This window comes from Tachyglossus aculeatus, chromosome X3 (genome assembly GCF_015852505.1).
Source record: "Tachyglossus aculeatus isolate mTacAcu1 chromosome X3, mTacAcu1.pri, whole genome shotgun sequence".
Taxonomy (NCBI): domain Eukaryota; kingdom Metazoa; phylum Chordata; class Mammalia; order Monotremata; family Tachyglossidae; genus Tachyglossus; species Tachyglossus aculeatus.
This window is the reverse complement of record NC_052099.1, coordinates 11,371,858-11,387,678: the sequence shown is the minus strand read 5'-3', so window position 1 is coordinate 11,387,678 and position 15,821 is coordinate 11,371,858.

Here is a 15,821-nt window from a genome sequence, read left to right as displayed (position 1 = left end):
ACACGTCCATGAGTAAGTGGCCTGAGCGTTCTGCTTGCAAGAGGCAGCTGGAAATGGGAGAGGGGTGGGGCGAAGGGTGAGGGGGCCAAGCTGGAGAGGGGCAGAGAATGAATCCCAGTGCTGCTGCTCCTCAGCCTCCACCCAGGAACTACTTCTAATGAAGGAGAAACCCCAGTTTGGTTTATACGTGGGCCAAAAATGGTCCCTCCCACTGGGATCTGCCTCTGCCTCTGGCCTGGAATGCCCTCCCTCCTCAAATCCCACAATTATTCTCCCCCAACCTCAAAGCCTTACTGAAGGCACAGCTCCTCTAAGAGGCCTTTCCCGACTAAGCCCTCCTTTCCTCTTCTCCCACTCCCTTCTGCTTTGCCCTGATTTACTCCTTTTCTTCATCCCCTGTCCCAGCCCCACAGCACTTATGTACATATCTATAATTTATTTATATTAATGTCTGTCTCCCCCTCTAAACTGTAAACTTGTCATGGGCAGGGAATATGTTAATTGTTATTCTGTACTCTCCCAAGCACTTAGTACAGTGCTCTACATCTAGTGATCAATAAATACAATTGAATGAATGAAACAGGACCTAAGATCTGCCTCTTTTTTCATATATATATATATATATATATATATATATATATATATATATATATGGTATTTGTTAAGCACTAGACTACGGGCCTAGGAGTCAGTAGGATTTGGTTTCTAATCCGGGCTTTGCCACTTGTCTGCTGGGAGACCTTGGGGAAGTCACTTCACTTCTTTGTGCCTCAGTTACCTCATCTTTAAAAAGGGGATTAAGACTGTGAGCCCCATGTGGGACGGGGACTGTGTCCAACCTGATTAGCTCATATCTATCCCAGCACTTAGTACAGTGACCGAAACATAGGTCAGTGCTTAACAAATACCATAAAAAAATTAGGGAGAGCAGCTGCAGGCAAGGTCACAGAGCAGGAGTGGCAGTGCTGAGTTTAGAACCCAGATTCTTCTGACACCTAGCCCGTGCTCCATCCACTAGACCACACTGCTTCCTAGAGGAGGTGGCCACACTGGTTACCAACTGACTGCCCAGATCAGGCACTTATTGTTTTAGTGGTGTGGCGTTCTTGACGTCCCTGGCTTACTTCACTTCTCATCCTTAGAAGATTTGGAGAGGGTAAAGGAGTTAAGTTAGAGAGGGCATGTGAAGCATTTTGCTGTGAAAACTGAAGTGCAACTTATGGAATTTAGCAGGGAAGGGTGATGAACTAAAAGGAAGAGATGCTAAAACATGAATGCAAATTAAAGATTAGTCCACTTTTCAGTAGGATACTACAACCAATCTCTTTTCTTCCCCTAACTCCAAGCTTAACTAGAACCTGTCATGTCTTAATTTTAACTGCCTTTCTCTAGTTGATCTTCAGATACAGAGTTTCAGGATATCCAAATAGTTAAAATTTGAATATGGGAAGAACAAAGCAAAATGTTTCAAAATTTTGCACCTTTTTCTTTTCTAAAGAGGGGAGGGGAGAGTCATGAAAAGTCACTCAAGTGGGCTTCCAGGACAGATAGAGCCATGTCCAAGAAGCAATCTCATAGCAAAAAGCAACAGACAGCTTGTGGCTGGTCCACTCAAATTAAGACAAAAATAACTCACTAACAACGCCTCCTTGTTGAATTGAAAACACACATAACCATACTGGTTGGAGAGTTGCGTTGTAAATTTTCAAACGAGCACGGTTTTGCCCCATTAGATTTGGTCAGAGAATGGTGGAGTGAGAGGGACAGTGGAGTTTGGGGATACAGTAAGTACATATGAGGAACAGGTGAAAGAGTAAGGGATTGGAGAGTTAGCATGAATAAACTTCTCCCATCCTCCAGGTTCTCTAAATGCTTCAGTGATATTGTCTTTCCTTCCCATAATCCCTTCATGAGATTTGAGGATGATCTTTCCCCCTTTGCCCTGAAAAAAATTGTCTCATGTAGTGTCAACAGGTGGGTGGGCAGAGAGGGGTTAAGGTACAGAACAGTATGCTGATACAGTAATTTTGTTCAGTAAACTGAGCCCTCCCCCAGCACCCGAGGCCCGGTCCTGTATCGACTCTGCTGTTCAAGTCAGGGTAAAGACAAGGTCACTTAAAATACAAGGTTTAAGACAAACATTCTGATTCCCCATACCTTTGAGAGAGCCCTGCTCCCAGAAACAACTCACAACCTAGGGAATCCAGAGTATTGGGTTCATTCTTATTCCTCTTGCACCCACATTCTGAAAGCTCACAGCCAAAATATATTTGTACCAACACTTGACAAACCAAATTCACACGAGCAGGCTGGAGCGTCGGAGGGCCATTCTGATGCCTGTTTATTTGTTTTGAGGTCTCCCCCCTTCTAGACAGAAGCAGCGTAGCTTAATGGCAAGAGCACGGGCTTGGGAGTCAGAGGTTGCGGGTTCTAATCCCAGCTCTGCCACTTATCAGCTGTGTGACTTTGGGCGAGTCACATAACTTCTTTGTGTCTAAATTACCTCATCTGTAAAATGGGGATTAAGACTGTGAGCCCCACGTGGGACAACCTGATTGCCTTGTATCTACCCTAGTGCATAGAACAGTGCTTGGCACATAGTAAGTGCTTAACAAATACCATTATTATTATTATTGTGGGCAGGGATTGTCTCTCATTATTGCTGAATTGTACTTTCCAAGAGCTTAGTACAGTGCTCTGCACACAGTAAGCGCTCAATAAATACAATTGAATCAATGAATTGTAGGGCTCACCATACTGAATGAGTTTCGTCTCACTGCATCTGCACCAGTTGATCCTCCTTGTGGGATCAAGTCTTCAGGAGTTTGGTGCCAGAGAGGGCTCATTAAGTAGCAGGAGTAGTCTAAGGGATGGTTGATAAGATGTCAAAATATACAAGAATAGCCCAAGATTCTTCTGCTCACTTGCTGAGAGATGGAAACTCATTTCTAAAAAGTTCCCATTGGGTGGAGAGCTGAGGAGATAGCAGATTGATAGATTCACCTTACCTGCTGTCAGGGCTGGATGAGGAAGGAGGAGACACCTCAGCTAAGGTATTTGACAGGAAATCCTTGACAGGCCAAAGTTCAGTCTGACAGGAGCAGACACAACTTCGACTTAAATGTACTTGCTGTGGAGAGGTACCCAGTAGTCTCGTGGTTTCCAATGGATTGACTCCCTTGAAAAGATAACTGATGCCACAGTGCTTAGGTAAAAGAATGGGCTTGGTTCCCACACTGGACTGAAGTAAACACAAGATGTGACCTTCTAGGTCTTTCCACATGAGAAGAGTGTGAGGGTCTGGCCCAGGCTAGCGGCCTTGCCATTCTGGGCAGGGTTTCCCCTGGGACCCTGTTTACTTCATCTCCCAGGCTTTGCCCAAAACAAACATCTGTTAATGCCACACACTGCTCTTCCTCCCTGGCAATTTCACAGCTAGGGTGTAATGCTTGAAATTCTTCTTTAGGGAGTGTTTCTGACCAAGGATAACACAATGATCAAAACAGCTTCATCCTTCCAGGTGCCATTGTCACCTCCATTACAACAGGCAAGGAAATAAGAACAGAAAGATTGAGTGACTCACACAGTGAGCAAGTCATGAAGCCCAGGGTGAGTCCAGTGCTTACTCCTCTTTGCAACATTTTGTTGTTGTTGTTGTTGTTGTTGAGAGTGTCACCCAAGGGATACTTAACTCCATCCTAATACCCACCCATGCTTCCCGCAGGCATAAATAGCTGATAGACCTAGAATGGAAAACTAAAACAAGATTTATAGGATCAGAGCAAACCTACACGAAAAAGAGCCAATAGCTAACTAAAGCAAAAAGTAAGCACACAGGTGACTCACTTCCTCCTTTAGGAAAACCACTGAACTCTGCTTTACTGAGAGGCTTGGGCTGAGTACCTCTAGGTATGTAGTAAAGTACCACTAGCAGTGCAAGAATCCCTTACTGAAAAGGCCGCTTTGGACCTTTTTAGTTTGTCCTTATCTTCCCCGCCACCACCCTCATTGCACTGGGGATACTGTTATGTGCTTTGTGTTTTCTATAATACCCTCTCAAAACATGGCTAATTTTATTCACACACTCTCCCTACCTTATACAATAAATCTTACTGTAATGCTTTTGGAGGAGTCTTGAAAAGTTGGGTTATCACCATCTCTGGCAAATCAATCAATCAATCAATCAATGGTACTAATTAAGCAGTTACTGTGTGCAGAGCACGGTACTAAGTGCTTGGGAGAGACTAATACAACAGGGTTGACAGTTATGTTTTCTGTCCACAAGGAGCTTACGGTCTAGAGGGAGAGAATAGTTCAACTCTTTTCCAACTGTTCCCAGAATAAAGTTTCCGGGCCTCAGGCTCTAGACCCTAGGCGGCCTTTAATATTCCTCCTCCAAAATCATTTATTTGGAGAGTTTGTCTTTCTAAAGCTAAAACTGCTCCTTTCTACCCCTCTAGACATTAAGCTCACTGTGGGCAGGGAATGTGTCTATGAACTCTATTACATGTTACTCTCCCAAGCCCATAATACAGTTGTCTGCACACAGTAATTAATCCATCTTATTTATTGAGTGCTTACTGTGCACAGGGCACTGTACTAAGTGCTTGGGAGAGTACAACACAGTAGACACATTCCCTGCCCATAATGAACTTACAGTCTAGATGGGGAGATAGACATTAATATAAATAAATTACAGATATCTAATGTACCTAAGTGCTGCCGGGCTGGGGATGGTGAATAAAGGGAGCAGTGCTCAATAAATAAGATTGATTAATTGATTAATTGACTGATTGATTATGGGGGAGTTCAAGAAAAGTGAAGGGTGTGTTTTGGCCTGTGGCTGAAATAGTCTCCTACAGCAACATAAAACCTCGGCTCTGCAACAGAACGCCCATCACCTCAGCATTAGTGTATATGATCAATCCATTATCTGCAGTCAATCTACACAACATCTTGCCTAAAGTGTCATAAATGGCAAATTATGGTAAATCGGGTTTAACCACAATTTGTGCTCCATTTCTCACTTCTGCAGAAAATATACTTATGAGAATGTCCCTCACTGGGTAAATTTCTTGCTTTCCAAAGTGCCTGTATTTCTCTAGTCCATTGAATTCTTCCTCCTATTGTTCTTCTCAAACTGGAACAAACTCTTCAGCATCCCCAGCAGCCTGTACCCATCTGGAGTCCTGTTGCTCAATAAGAGGTTTTTTTTCAGAACCAGGCAGAGAAAAGGTAGCAGCCTCACGTATTAGTAAATACAGTAACATCAAGTTATCTTAAACTGTTACTATGGCAGCAGCAAAGATTGCTGTGAATGTCTGAAAGTGTTGCCACATGCTAGCAAAGAAATATTGTGTGTAAAGATGATAGCTTCTGATGGAACCAGGCCAGAGCACTAGGGAAAGGGGGAGGATTTTTTTCAGTTTCGACTTAAATTAGGATTTAAGTCAGATTTAGGAGTACATGGGCAAGAATCATTCACATGATAAACAGTTTACCGATGCATGAATGGCTGTTCGCATGGTCATTCCTAGGGAATTATGGGAATCTCTGTGTTGTCCTTTTGGAATGTCTCCAACAAAATGAGAGGAATTTGAAGCAGTATTTGATGATAATGATGATGATAATGATGATAAGGCCCTGCTCGGCCACTGGCAGCCTTTTTCGGGATCTGTGCGGTGGGTCTGGAGTTCTGGACCACCCACCGAGTCTCTCTTCCTTCCCACTTTTGTTTAGGTGGTGGGGGCATGATGCGGGGGGCCCAGAAGTGGTGACTCCATTTTGGAACCTTTCCGCTGTTAGTGCTGGCCTTTGGGATGGCTCTAAAGGACATAAACTGACACGGACTTTGACTGTGAATGTTGTAATACTATTTTGAGTTCAGCAGGTGAAGGGTGTAGCCCTACATATTGTGGTGACACACACCCACATATATATGTACACACACACACACACACACACACACACACACACACACATATATAAAACTGAGCCCAAGACAGGTCCAGATTTCTGTAACCTTGTGATTAATTTCACCATCCTGCCAAGGATTTAGCCCTGTACCAGAATACATTCCAATAAGCAATCAAATGAGAATGAATTCTTGCACACATTTCAGAAGCCCCTAGATACAGCAAGCACAGCTAGGATCTCGTGGACTACAGCCCCGATGGTAAGGGAGATGGGGTGGAGGTTGTGGGATAATTTATTGTCCCTATGAAATGGGTGTGGGTGCAGTCACTCAAACGTCTTTCTGAAAATACAACTTCCAAGTTCAGAGCTGCTTGTTTTAATTTATACACATTCTAACAGTCAATCATATTTATTGAGCATTTACTGTGTGCAGAGCACTTTACTAAGCACTATCGTTCTCTCAAACAACACAACAGAATTGATAGACATGTTCTCTGCCCATGACGAGCATACAGTTTAGAAGGAGAGACAGGCATTAAAATAAAAGATATGTACATAAGTACTGTGGAGCTGATCTGAGTCTTGCTTCCTGCCCTTTCTTGTTATTTTCCATTCTCTCCACACAACACCTATTTTTTCTTTCTCCTCTCTTTTCTCTTTTTATGTTTTTTTTAAGTGCTTAAGAGGTTCAGAGAAGCAGCGTGGCTTAGTGGCAAGAGCATGGGCTTGGGAGTCAGAGGTCATGGGTTCTAATCCTGACTCTGACACTTGTCAGCTGTGTGATTTTGGGCAAGCCACTTCACTTCTCTGTGCCTCAGTTTCCTCATCTCTAAAATGGGGATTAAGACTGTGAGCCCCACGTGGGACAACCTGATTACCTTGTAAGCACCCCAGTGCTTAGAACAGTGCTTGGCGCATAGTAAACACTTAAAAAATACCATTAAAAAAAGAATAATGCAGATTCTAGAACTCAGTAACTCAAGAGGTCAAGTCCATTTCCCCAGTTCCATGTGCCTAAGCCATCTCACACAATTAGATCTTTATCTAAAAGATATTTTACATTTCTAGACTGTGAGCCCAATGTTGGGTAGTGACAGTCTCTATATGTTGCCAACTTGTACTTCCCAAGCGCTTAGTATAGTGCTCTGCACACAGTAAGTGCTCAATAAATATGATTGAATTTATTCTCATGCATTCCAGGTCCAGATAACCCTATGGTCAGGAAATTCTTCCTCAGAGCATACTGAAGGCCTTCCTGTCATAGTATAAATCCATCCTTTCACCATTTTCCCAGGGAAAATGGAGGACTCCCTTTCATATAACATGTTTTCACAACCCATCCCGCAATACTACGCTCTCTCCATATATACAGATACACACACAGGCAGGGATGCATGGAGAGATACTTACATAAAAGACAGACTTCCAGTGGGGAAAGTCACAGAAAGGAAGCAGCATGGTCTAGTGGGAAAAGCTCGGGCCTGGGTGTCAGAAGACCTGGATTCTAATCTCAGCTCTGACACTTGTCTGCTGGGTGACCTTGGGCAAGCCACTTCACTTATCTGTGTCTCAGTTACCCCATCTGTAAAATGGGGATTAAGACTGTGAGCCCTATGTGGGATCTGGACTGTGTCCAACCTGATCAGCTTGTATCTATCCCAGAGTTTAGTGCAGTGTCTGGCACATAGTAAGCACTTAACAAATAGCACTAAAAATATTGAAGGGGACACACAGTCACAGGGAGACAATTACCAATATAGATATGCAAACCAAAAACAGGAGACAGTCAGAAGAATTCAGGACCACAGAGGATAGTTGCACATTATCCTCAGATGCTCAATTAGTCATTTTTATTGAGTGCTTACTGTGCACAGAGCATTGTACTATTACAGTTATTACAGTTCTATGAACAAAGAAAGCTCTCAGAAAATGCTAGTACTAAGTAAATAAAACAAGTAGGAAGCTTAAACAGGAAGAAAGAATGAGAAGCACATTGTCTATCAATCCCAAGAAAAGACAGGGTATGGCTGTTATTGGCATAGGAATTGAAATCTGATAAATGGAAAAAGGAAACTATGGTGGGAAATATTGGGTAACACCCCTTCATTAACAAGGTTGTCATTGATCCCAATTTCTAAGGAATGGCAGAGAATCCCTCCATTCTCTCCTAGGAATCCTGGGAGTACAGGGAAATACAAGCCAGGTGAGGGATGGGGGCCAAGGCTGTTCCCACTTGTGGTGCAACCTTTCTCCCAAGATCCTCTCAGTGATAAGCAAGAGTGAGGTGATTAGGATGGGGGTGCCAGTGCCGAATGGAGCAGTGTCTTGGGGATCCGCCCCGTCCCCAAACTTGATCACTACATAAAAATAATAATGTTGGTATTTGTTAAGCACTTACTATGTGCCAAGCACTGTTCTAAGCACTGGGGTAGATACAAGGTAATCAGGTTGTCCCACGTGGGGCTCACAGTCTTCACCCCCATTTTCCAGATGAGAGAACTGAGGCACAGAGAAGTTAAGTGACTTACCCAAGGTCACACAGTTGACAAGTAGTGGAGCCAGGATTAGAACCCACGACCTCTGGCTCCCCAGCCCGTGCTCTTTCCACTGAGCCATGCTGCTTCCCGCAAGCATGGACTACATATCCAGTCAGCAGAGGTTGTGGTGAGAACCGACCTGTAGGCCTTCCCCAGCCTTGCTCATAATCTCACCCTGAAGTTCCATGCTTGGAAGAGCCAAATACTGTCCTCTTAGAAATGGGGGCCTGTGACATCTACCCAAGAAAAATGCAATTTGTAAGTATCCAGATGGAGCTGGTGGTGGGTCCAGCATTATGGGTGAACTCTAGAGAAGCAGCTTGACCTAGTGGATGGGGTTTGGGCCTGGGAATCAGAAGGACATGTGTTCTAATCGCGGCTCTGCCACATGTCTGCTGTGTGACCTTGGGCAAATCATGTCACTTCTCCGTGCCTTACTGCCTCATCAGAGAAGCAGCGTGGCTCAATGGAAGGAGAATGGGCCTGGGAGTCAGAGGTCATGGGTTCAAATCCCAGCTCTGCCAATTGTCAGCTGTGTGACTTTGAGCAAGTCAGTTCACTTCTCTGTGCCTCAGTTCTCTCATCTGTAAAATGGGAATTAAGACTGTGAGCCCCACGTGGGACAACCCGATCACCTCATATCCTCCCCAGCGCGTAGAACAGTGCTTTGCACATAGTAAGCCCTTAACAAATGCCATCATCATCATCATCTGTAAAATGGGGATTAAGACTGTGAGCCCCATGTAGGACACAGACTGTGTCTGATTGGCTTGTATCTAGCCTAGTGTTTAGTATAGTGCCTGGCACAAAGTAAGTGCTTAATAAATACCATTTAAAAAAGAACTAACAAAAAACCGCTGTCTTCCTTTCTTCATCTTCAGAATGTTTATTCTGCCTTCCCTATTTGTTTGTGCCCCATTTCCGTTCATTAGGACATCAACAAGTGTGTTGACTGTGCACTTGGCTGTGTACCCCACAAGTGCTTGAATATCATCCTGGACCTACAAAACATAGTTAAATATTCTTATACTCTATTATTTCCTCTAATCCTAATCTGTTTAAAAGCCTCTCTCCCCCTGTAGACTGTAAACTCCATGAAGGCAGGGATCATGTCTACCAACTACAATGTATTATACTTTCCCAAGCACTGTACTATGTGCTTGGGAGTGTATATGTATGTATGTGTGTGTGTATGTATGTTATATATGTGTATATTTGTGTGTGCGTGCGTGCGTGTGTGTGTGCGCGCGCGCGTGTGTGTGTGTGTGTGTGTGTGTGTACACATAAGGAGTTCCTGGAGAGTGAACTCCTTATTCTTACCTCTCAGTTTTTAGGTCTTAAAGTTCTTTGAAGGGAGAGTTTGCTTTGTGCACTCTTCACAGTACCTCCTTATGAGAAAAAATGATTCTTGTTCTTGGTATACTCCTCTCCATTTTGTTTCAGCACTCACAATTCACTGTTTTTCATGAGTGTTTACTTGCTTAAATAAATTTCCTTTCTCCTCTAGACCTAGACTCTACTAAGTTGAACTGTTCAGCCAAACTCCATCATATTAAATGATACACAGAGCTCCAATGGCCACATGTGCAGATTGCACAGCGGGCTGACCTTTTTGGAACAAAAGTCGGCCAGCTGTACAAGACTGTAAAAAAAAAATGGATAAAAGCCAATAAAAGTCACTCTTCAACCTTGGATTACATGAAGGACGCTCACTATTGGCTGAAGAGAAATTTAGAACCCAGCTCTCCAACTGTTTTGACCTCTCTAGTGACAGCCAATACACCAAACCCAGTTTGGGCCTTGATTTCCAGCTGAATGATGTAGGAGTTCAACGTGCAGTTTCTCAACTGACTAACTGCAATCTTGGACAGGTTTAGCCCCTTTGTCTGTTGTCTCTCCAGTGAGAACAATAGCAATCAAATCACAGTCATTCAAGGACAGATTACCCACTCTGTGGATTTTCCAGGCCTTTGCACCACGTTAATCCTACTATCTTTTCTGCCCTGATAACTACATCAACCTCCTTGCTGACCTCTCTGCCTCCTGTCTCTCCCCACTCCAGTCCATACTTCATTCTGCTGCGCAGATCATTTTTCTACAAAAACGTTCAGTTCATTTTTCCCCACTCCTCAAGAACTTCCAGTGGTTGCCCATCCACCTCCGCATCAAACAGAAACTCCTTACCATTAGCTTTAAAGCACTCAATCACTCAATCAAATCAGGAGAGGACAGTACTATGAAGTTGAAATTAGATAATGTTTCCAGGAGAAAAGGGTGGTCCACAGTGCCGAAGACATTTGAGAGGATGAGGGGGATTAGGATGGGTCAGAGGCCATTGGATTTGACAAGAAGGAGGTCATTGGTGACCTTAAAGAGGGCAGTTTCGGTGGAGTAAGGGGGCAGAAACCAGATTGGAGGGGAAGAAGTGGAGGCAGTGGGTATAAACAACTCACTCAAGGAGTTTGGAAAGAAATGATAGGAGGGAGATGTGTTGACAACAGCAGGGAGCCCTGGGATCAAGGAGGGTTTTTTTCAAAGCCATCTTAAGATACCAGAGAACCTTGATGAGACTCTGAGGCAAACCCAATGAAACACTGCAGTGGTAGAACAATTGGAAAGTATCATTGTTTTCAATCTTTGTTTTTCTGAAGAGAGCAATGGATTGGAGAAATGAACTTTTACCAAACGCATTAATAGATGATGGCCTGACAATTAACTGCTAAAGCATAGGCTGCTTTTGTTCTAATGAACTGGAACTCCAATAGCACTGATTCATTCTATTCTGATATAAGCTTGATAACTGGTCCAATAATTAAATTTTTCATGTTAGGGAAATTAGGATACAGAAATCTCTGAAAAGCAAGGCCCTTAGCAGTAACCATATGGCAACCAGTGCATCAACACACTGGAGTCTCTATGTATTTTTCCCTTTGGCCATCGACTAAAAAAATGAAGTAGTGGTTTCATGCCAGCCACATTTTCAACAACTATTTGAAGACTGCTGTGACAGGAGGGATTTCAATAAAGTATTTGATGCAGAAAGCAGATTCTGCCTGTAGCATAACTATTCATCTCTTAACTAAAGCTGGATCTAGGGAGGTCACTATTCTTTCACTACATGTTTGCAACTCAGCAATCACAACAGCTCTCCAGCTGCAGTGATCTTTGTCCAAGATATCTCTGTTCAAGCACTCACAGAAAGGTATTGTTTGAGAACCGGGTGAGGAATTCCAGGAAAAATCAACATTCTGTGGATGGTCATGATTCAGACTTTGCTTCTACCTCACCTCTTTCCTCTTAACTGGAGCTTTGCCCAGGATAGCCAAGCTGTTATCTCCATAGCAGGTTCAAATAATATAGATTCTGTGGAGAGACAAAACTCACAGTTGCTGTCCTGTCTAATCTACTAAAACAGCAGGACGTAGTGGAGAGAACAATCAGTGGAAAGCAGTCATTGCATTAACCAGCATGAAAGAGACAATAATGCAACACTGTCACCCATGGTGTATGTGTGGTGACTTGGGGAAAAAAGAAAAAGAGCAGGGAGGATGAAGATAGGTCATGTTCTTCCCATTTATTGTGCTTGCTGAGAGCTTACTTTGAACAAAGCTCTGTACTAATTCCGGGGAAAGGGACAAAGATAATAAATTCAGACATGGTCCATGGCTCACTAGGTCTACAAGGGCTTCCTTGACTAAACCCTCATTTCTCCTATTCACCACCTCTTCACACCACTGCATCAACTCTGCACTTGGCTGTGTGCCCCATGGGCACTTTGATACTAGCCTCACCCCCAGCCCCACAGCACTTATGAATACATCTTTATGCTCTACTATTTCCCCTATCTGTAATTTATTTTGATGTCTGTCTCCCCTGTAGATCATGGACTCCTTGCGGCCAGAGATCACGACTATCAACTCTATTGTAGTATTCTCTCCCAAGCACTTAGTACAATTGCTCTATGTAGAGTAAGCACTCAGTAACTCCATTAGTGCTTATGAGAAATAGAGAATTCCTCACATTCTGCCTCTCCTAATGCCCAATAATGTTGGGAAAGACATTTGTCCCATTTTCCCACACTGTTTAACAGGTTTCATGGATTCATTGGTTTTTTCTCAAAACTTTTAGTTCTTCTAAACTTCTCCTAAAGTCAATTCAGGGCTCCCGCTGCTTCTGCCTGGTCTCTGAAGATTTTAAGTGGAAAATGACCTTTCTCAGCATGGTTCATCATTGATTACCAGGTGTGGAAACCATTTTCTCCAAACTAGAACTTTTTCCAGAAGTTTAGTAAGTCTTCATAAACAAAAATCTTTCCAGACTCATATAAACGAAACATATATAAAAAGCTGGTGGGATGGAAGGGCTGTTATTCTCAATTTGATGTTGCCACTATATAGGTAGTTAAACTTTCAAGCACGTAAGCTCGTTATGGGCAGGGAACGTGTCTGCTAATTCTGTTCTCCCATGCACTTAGTACAGTGCTCTGCACAGGGTAAGCACTCAATGAGTACCATTGATAGATTGAATTATTACCTATGGAAAGATCCAGATTTGAAAGTTTCAAATGATTTTGGCTGATTTATAAGCAGAAAATGAATAAATGCCTTTGAAAATGGGAAAAGTGTACTTTCCGTATACTTACATTAGCAGCTGACTATAATTTGCTCACAGTTTCAGACAAACAAGAAAATCATCTCTGCTCTGGAAAATGTTAGTCCAAATAGATCCCTTTCCAGGGATCTGTGTGTGAATCGAAACAGGGAGCTCATGGAAGTGTGGGTAGAGCCCTAAGCATAATATGTTACTTAAAATACATCATTTTTCTAGTGCAAGAAATGACAGGATTGTTTGTATCATATTCAAAACCCAATGTGTAATTTATGTGCACTTAACCATACTCACTCCAAACCCCAGATAGTTCTATTCATCCCTAATGATTCTTCTTTTCCCTTGAAAGGATTGGGGGCTTTCGAAACTGATCATTTAAGATGAGCACAACTGAAGAAAATACTTGAAAATTGTGACCTTATTTCTTTCGAAGGAATAGCAGTCCCTTTCTGCACTCTTCTGTCATCTCTGTTCTCTTGCCCCAAGAGAAACATAAAGATATAATTCAGGTGCAAGAGGTTAAAATTGCTGTGTAGGCTGAATCTCCTCCAACAGGCCTGAGGTTAGCCAGTTTGGATGGAATAGATCAGGCTTTCCCAACTCCTAAGAGAGACTGACATTTTAGGTCTCTGACCAGGACTTTTAAGAACAGAAGATAAATTGGCACAGTTCCCCTAAAGCTCCTTTCAGTAAACAAGGAGTTCTCATGCTGCTATTTCTGTTCACGGTTTTAAGCACCCCAGGTTTCCCCGGTAACAGGGCAGTGTCATTGATTAAGATTCCAAAAAGAGGCTGAAAACTTTCAATCTCAGTCAAGGGTTTGAGCAATGCTTCTACCCTCTTCACCTTCATCTTTGAAAATGTTCTAGTTTTTTCTTTCTTTTCCCCACTTCTGCTTTACTCCAACAAAGGGTGATTTGGTCAAACTTCACCTCTCCCCTTTTCCTATGCTGAGATTCACCTGACGTTAAGTTGGCTCAGGCTGTCAGCTTTCAATAATAATTTAACCACCCTATATACCCACTTTAGCCCATGTAAATCTCATGGTTCAAGCCCTGTAATGTGTTTATTTGAAGGTGGAATCGCTTGGGGTTGTTTTTATGGAAATAAAAGCAAACAGTTAAATTCATGATGGAGTTGATTTAGAGAAGACATTATGCTCTCAGTGACCCTCTCTCTCTCTCTCTCTCTCTCTCTCTTCTTTCAGGGACTGTGCCAAAGTTCTGTACAAGGAAAGCAGTATACTGTGCTTCTCTGTCAAGCATTATTTCTGAGTCATTTTTAATCAATCAATCAATCAATCGTATTTATTGAGCGCTCACTGTGTGCAAAGCACTGTACTAAGTGCTTGGGAAGTACAAGTTGGCAACATATACAGACAGTCCCTACCCAACAGTGGGCTCACAGTTTAGAAGGGGGAGGCAGAGAACAAAACCAAACATATTAACAAAATGAAATAAATAGAATAGATATGTACAAGTAAAATAAATGAATAAATAAATAGAGTAATAAATATGTACAAACATATATACATATATACAGGTGCTGTGGGGAAGGGAAGGAGGTAAGACGGGGGGATGGAGAGGGGGACGAAGGGGAGAGGAAGGAGGGGGCTCAGTCTGGGAAGGCCTCCTGGTGGAGGTGAGCTCTCAGTGGGGCCTTGAAGGGAGGAAGAGAGCTAGCTTGGCGGATGTTGGGAGGGAGGGCATTCCAGGCCAGGGGGATGACGTGGGCCGGGGGTCGACGGTGGGACAGGCGAGAACGAGGCACGGTGAGGAGATTAGCGGCAGAGGAGCGGAGGGTGCGGGCTGGGCTGTAGAAGGAGAGAAGGGAGGTGAGGTAGGAGGGGGCGAGGTGATGGAGATCCTTGAAGCCGAGAATGAGGAGTTTCTGCCTGATGTGTAGATTGATTGGTAGCCACTGGAGATTTTTGAGGAGGGGAGTAATATGCCCAGAGCATTTCTGGACAAAGACAATCCGGGCGGCGGCATGAAGTATGGATTGAAGTGGGGAGAGACTAGAGGATGGGAGATCAGAGAGGAGGCTGATGCAGTAGTCCAGACAGGATAGGATGAGAGCTTGAACGAGCAGGGTAGCGGTTTGGAGGGAGAGGAAAGGGCAGATCTTGGCAATGTTGTGGAGCTGAGACCGGCAGGTTTTGGTGACGGCTTGGATGTGAGGGGTGAATGAGAGAGCGGAGTCGAGGATGACACCAAGGTTGCGGGCTTGTGAGACGGGAAGGATGGTAGTGCCGTCAACAGTGATGGGAAAGTCAGGGAGAGGGCAGGGTTTGGGAGGGAAGACAAGGAGTTCAGTCTTGGACATGTTGAGTTTTAGGTGGTGGGCAGACATCCAGATGGAGATGTCCTGAAGGCAGGAGGAGATGCGAGCCTGGAGGGAGGGGGAGAGAGCAGGGACAGAGATGTAGATTTGGGTGTCATCAGCGTAGAGATGATAGTTGAAGCCGTGGGAGCGAATGAGGTCACCAAGGGAGTGAGTGTAGATTGAGAACAGAAGGGGATCGAGAACTGAACCTTGAGGATTCCCCACAGTAAGGGGATGGGAGGAGGAGCCTGCAAAAGAGACTGAGAATGAATGACTGGAGAGATAAGAGGAGAACCAGGAGAGGACAGAGTCTGTGAAGCCAAGGTTGGATAGCGTGTTGAGGAGAAGGGGGTGATCCACAGTGTTGAAGGCAGCTGAGAGGTCGAGGAGGATTAGGAAGCAGTGTGGCTCAGTGGAAAAGAGCATGCACTTTGG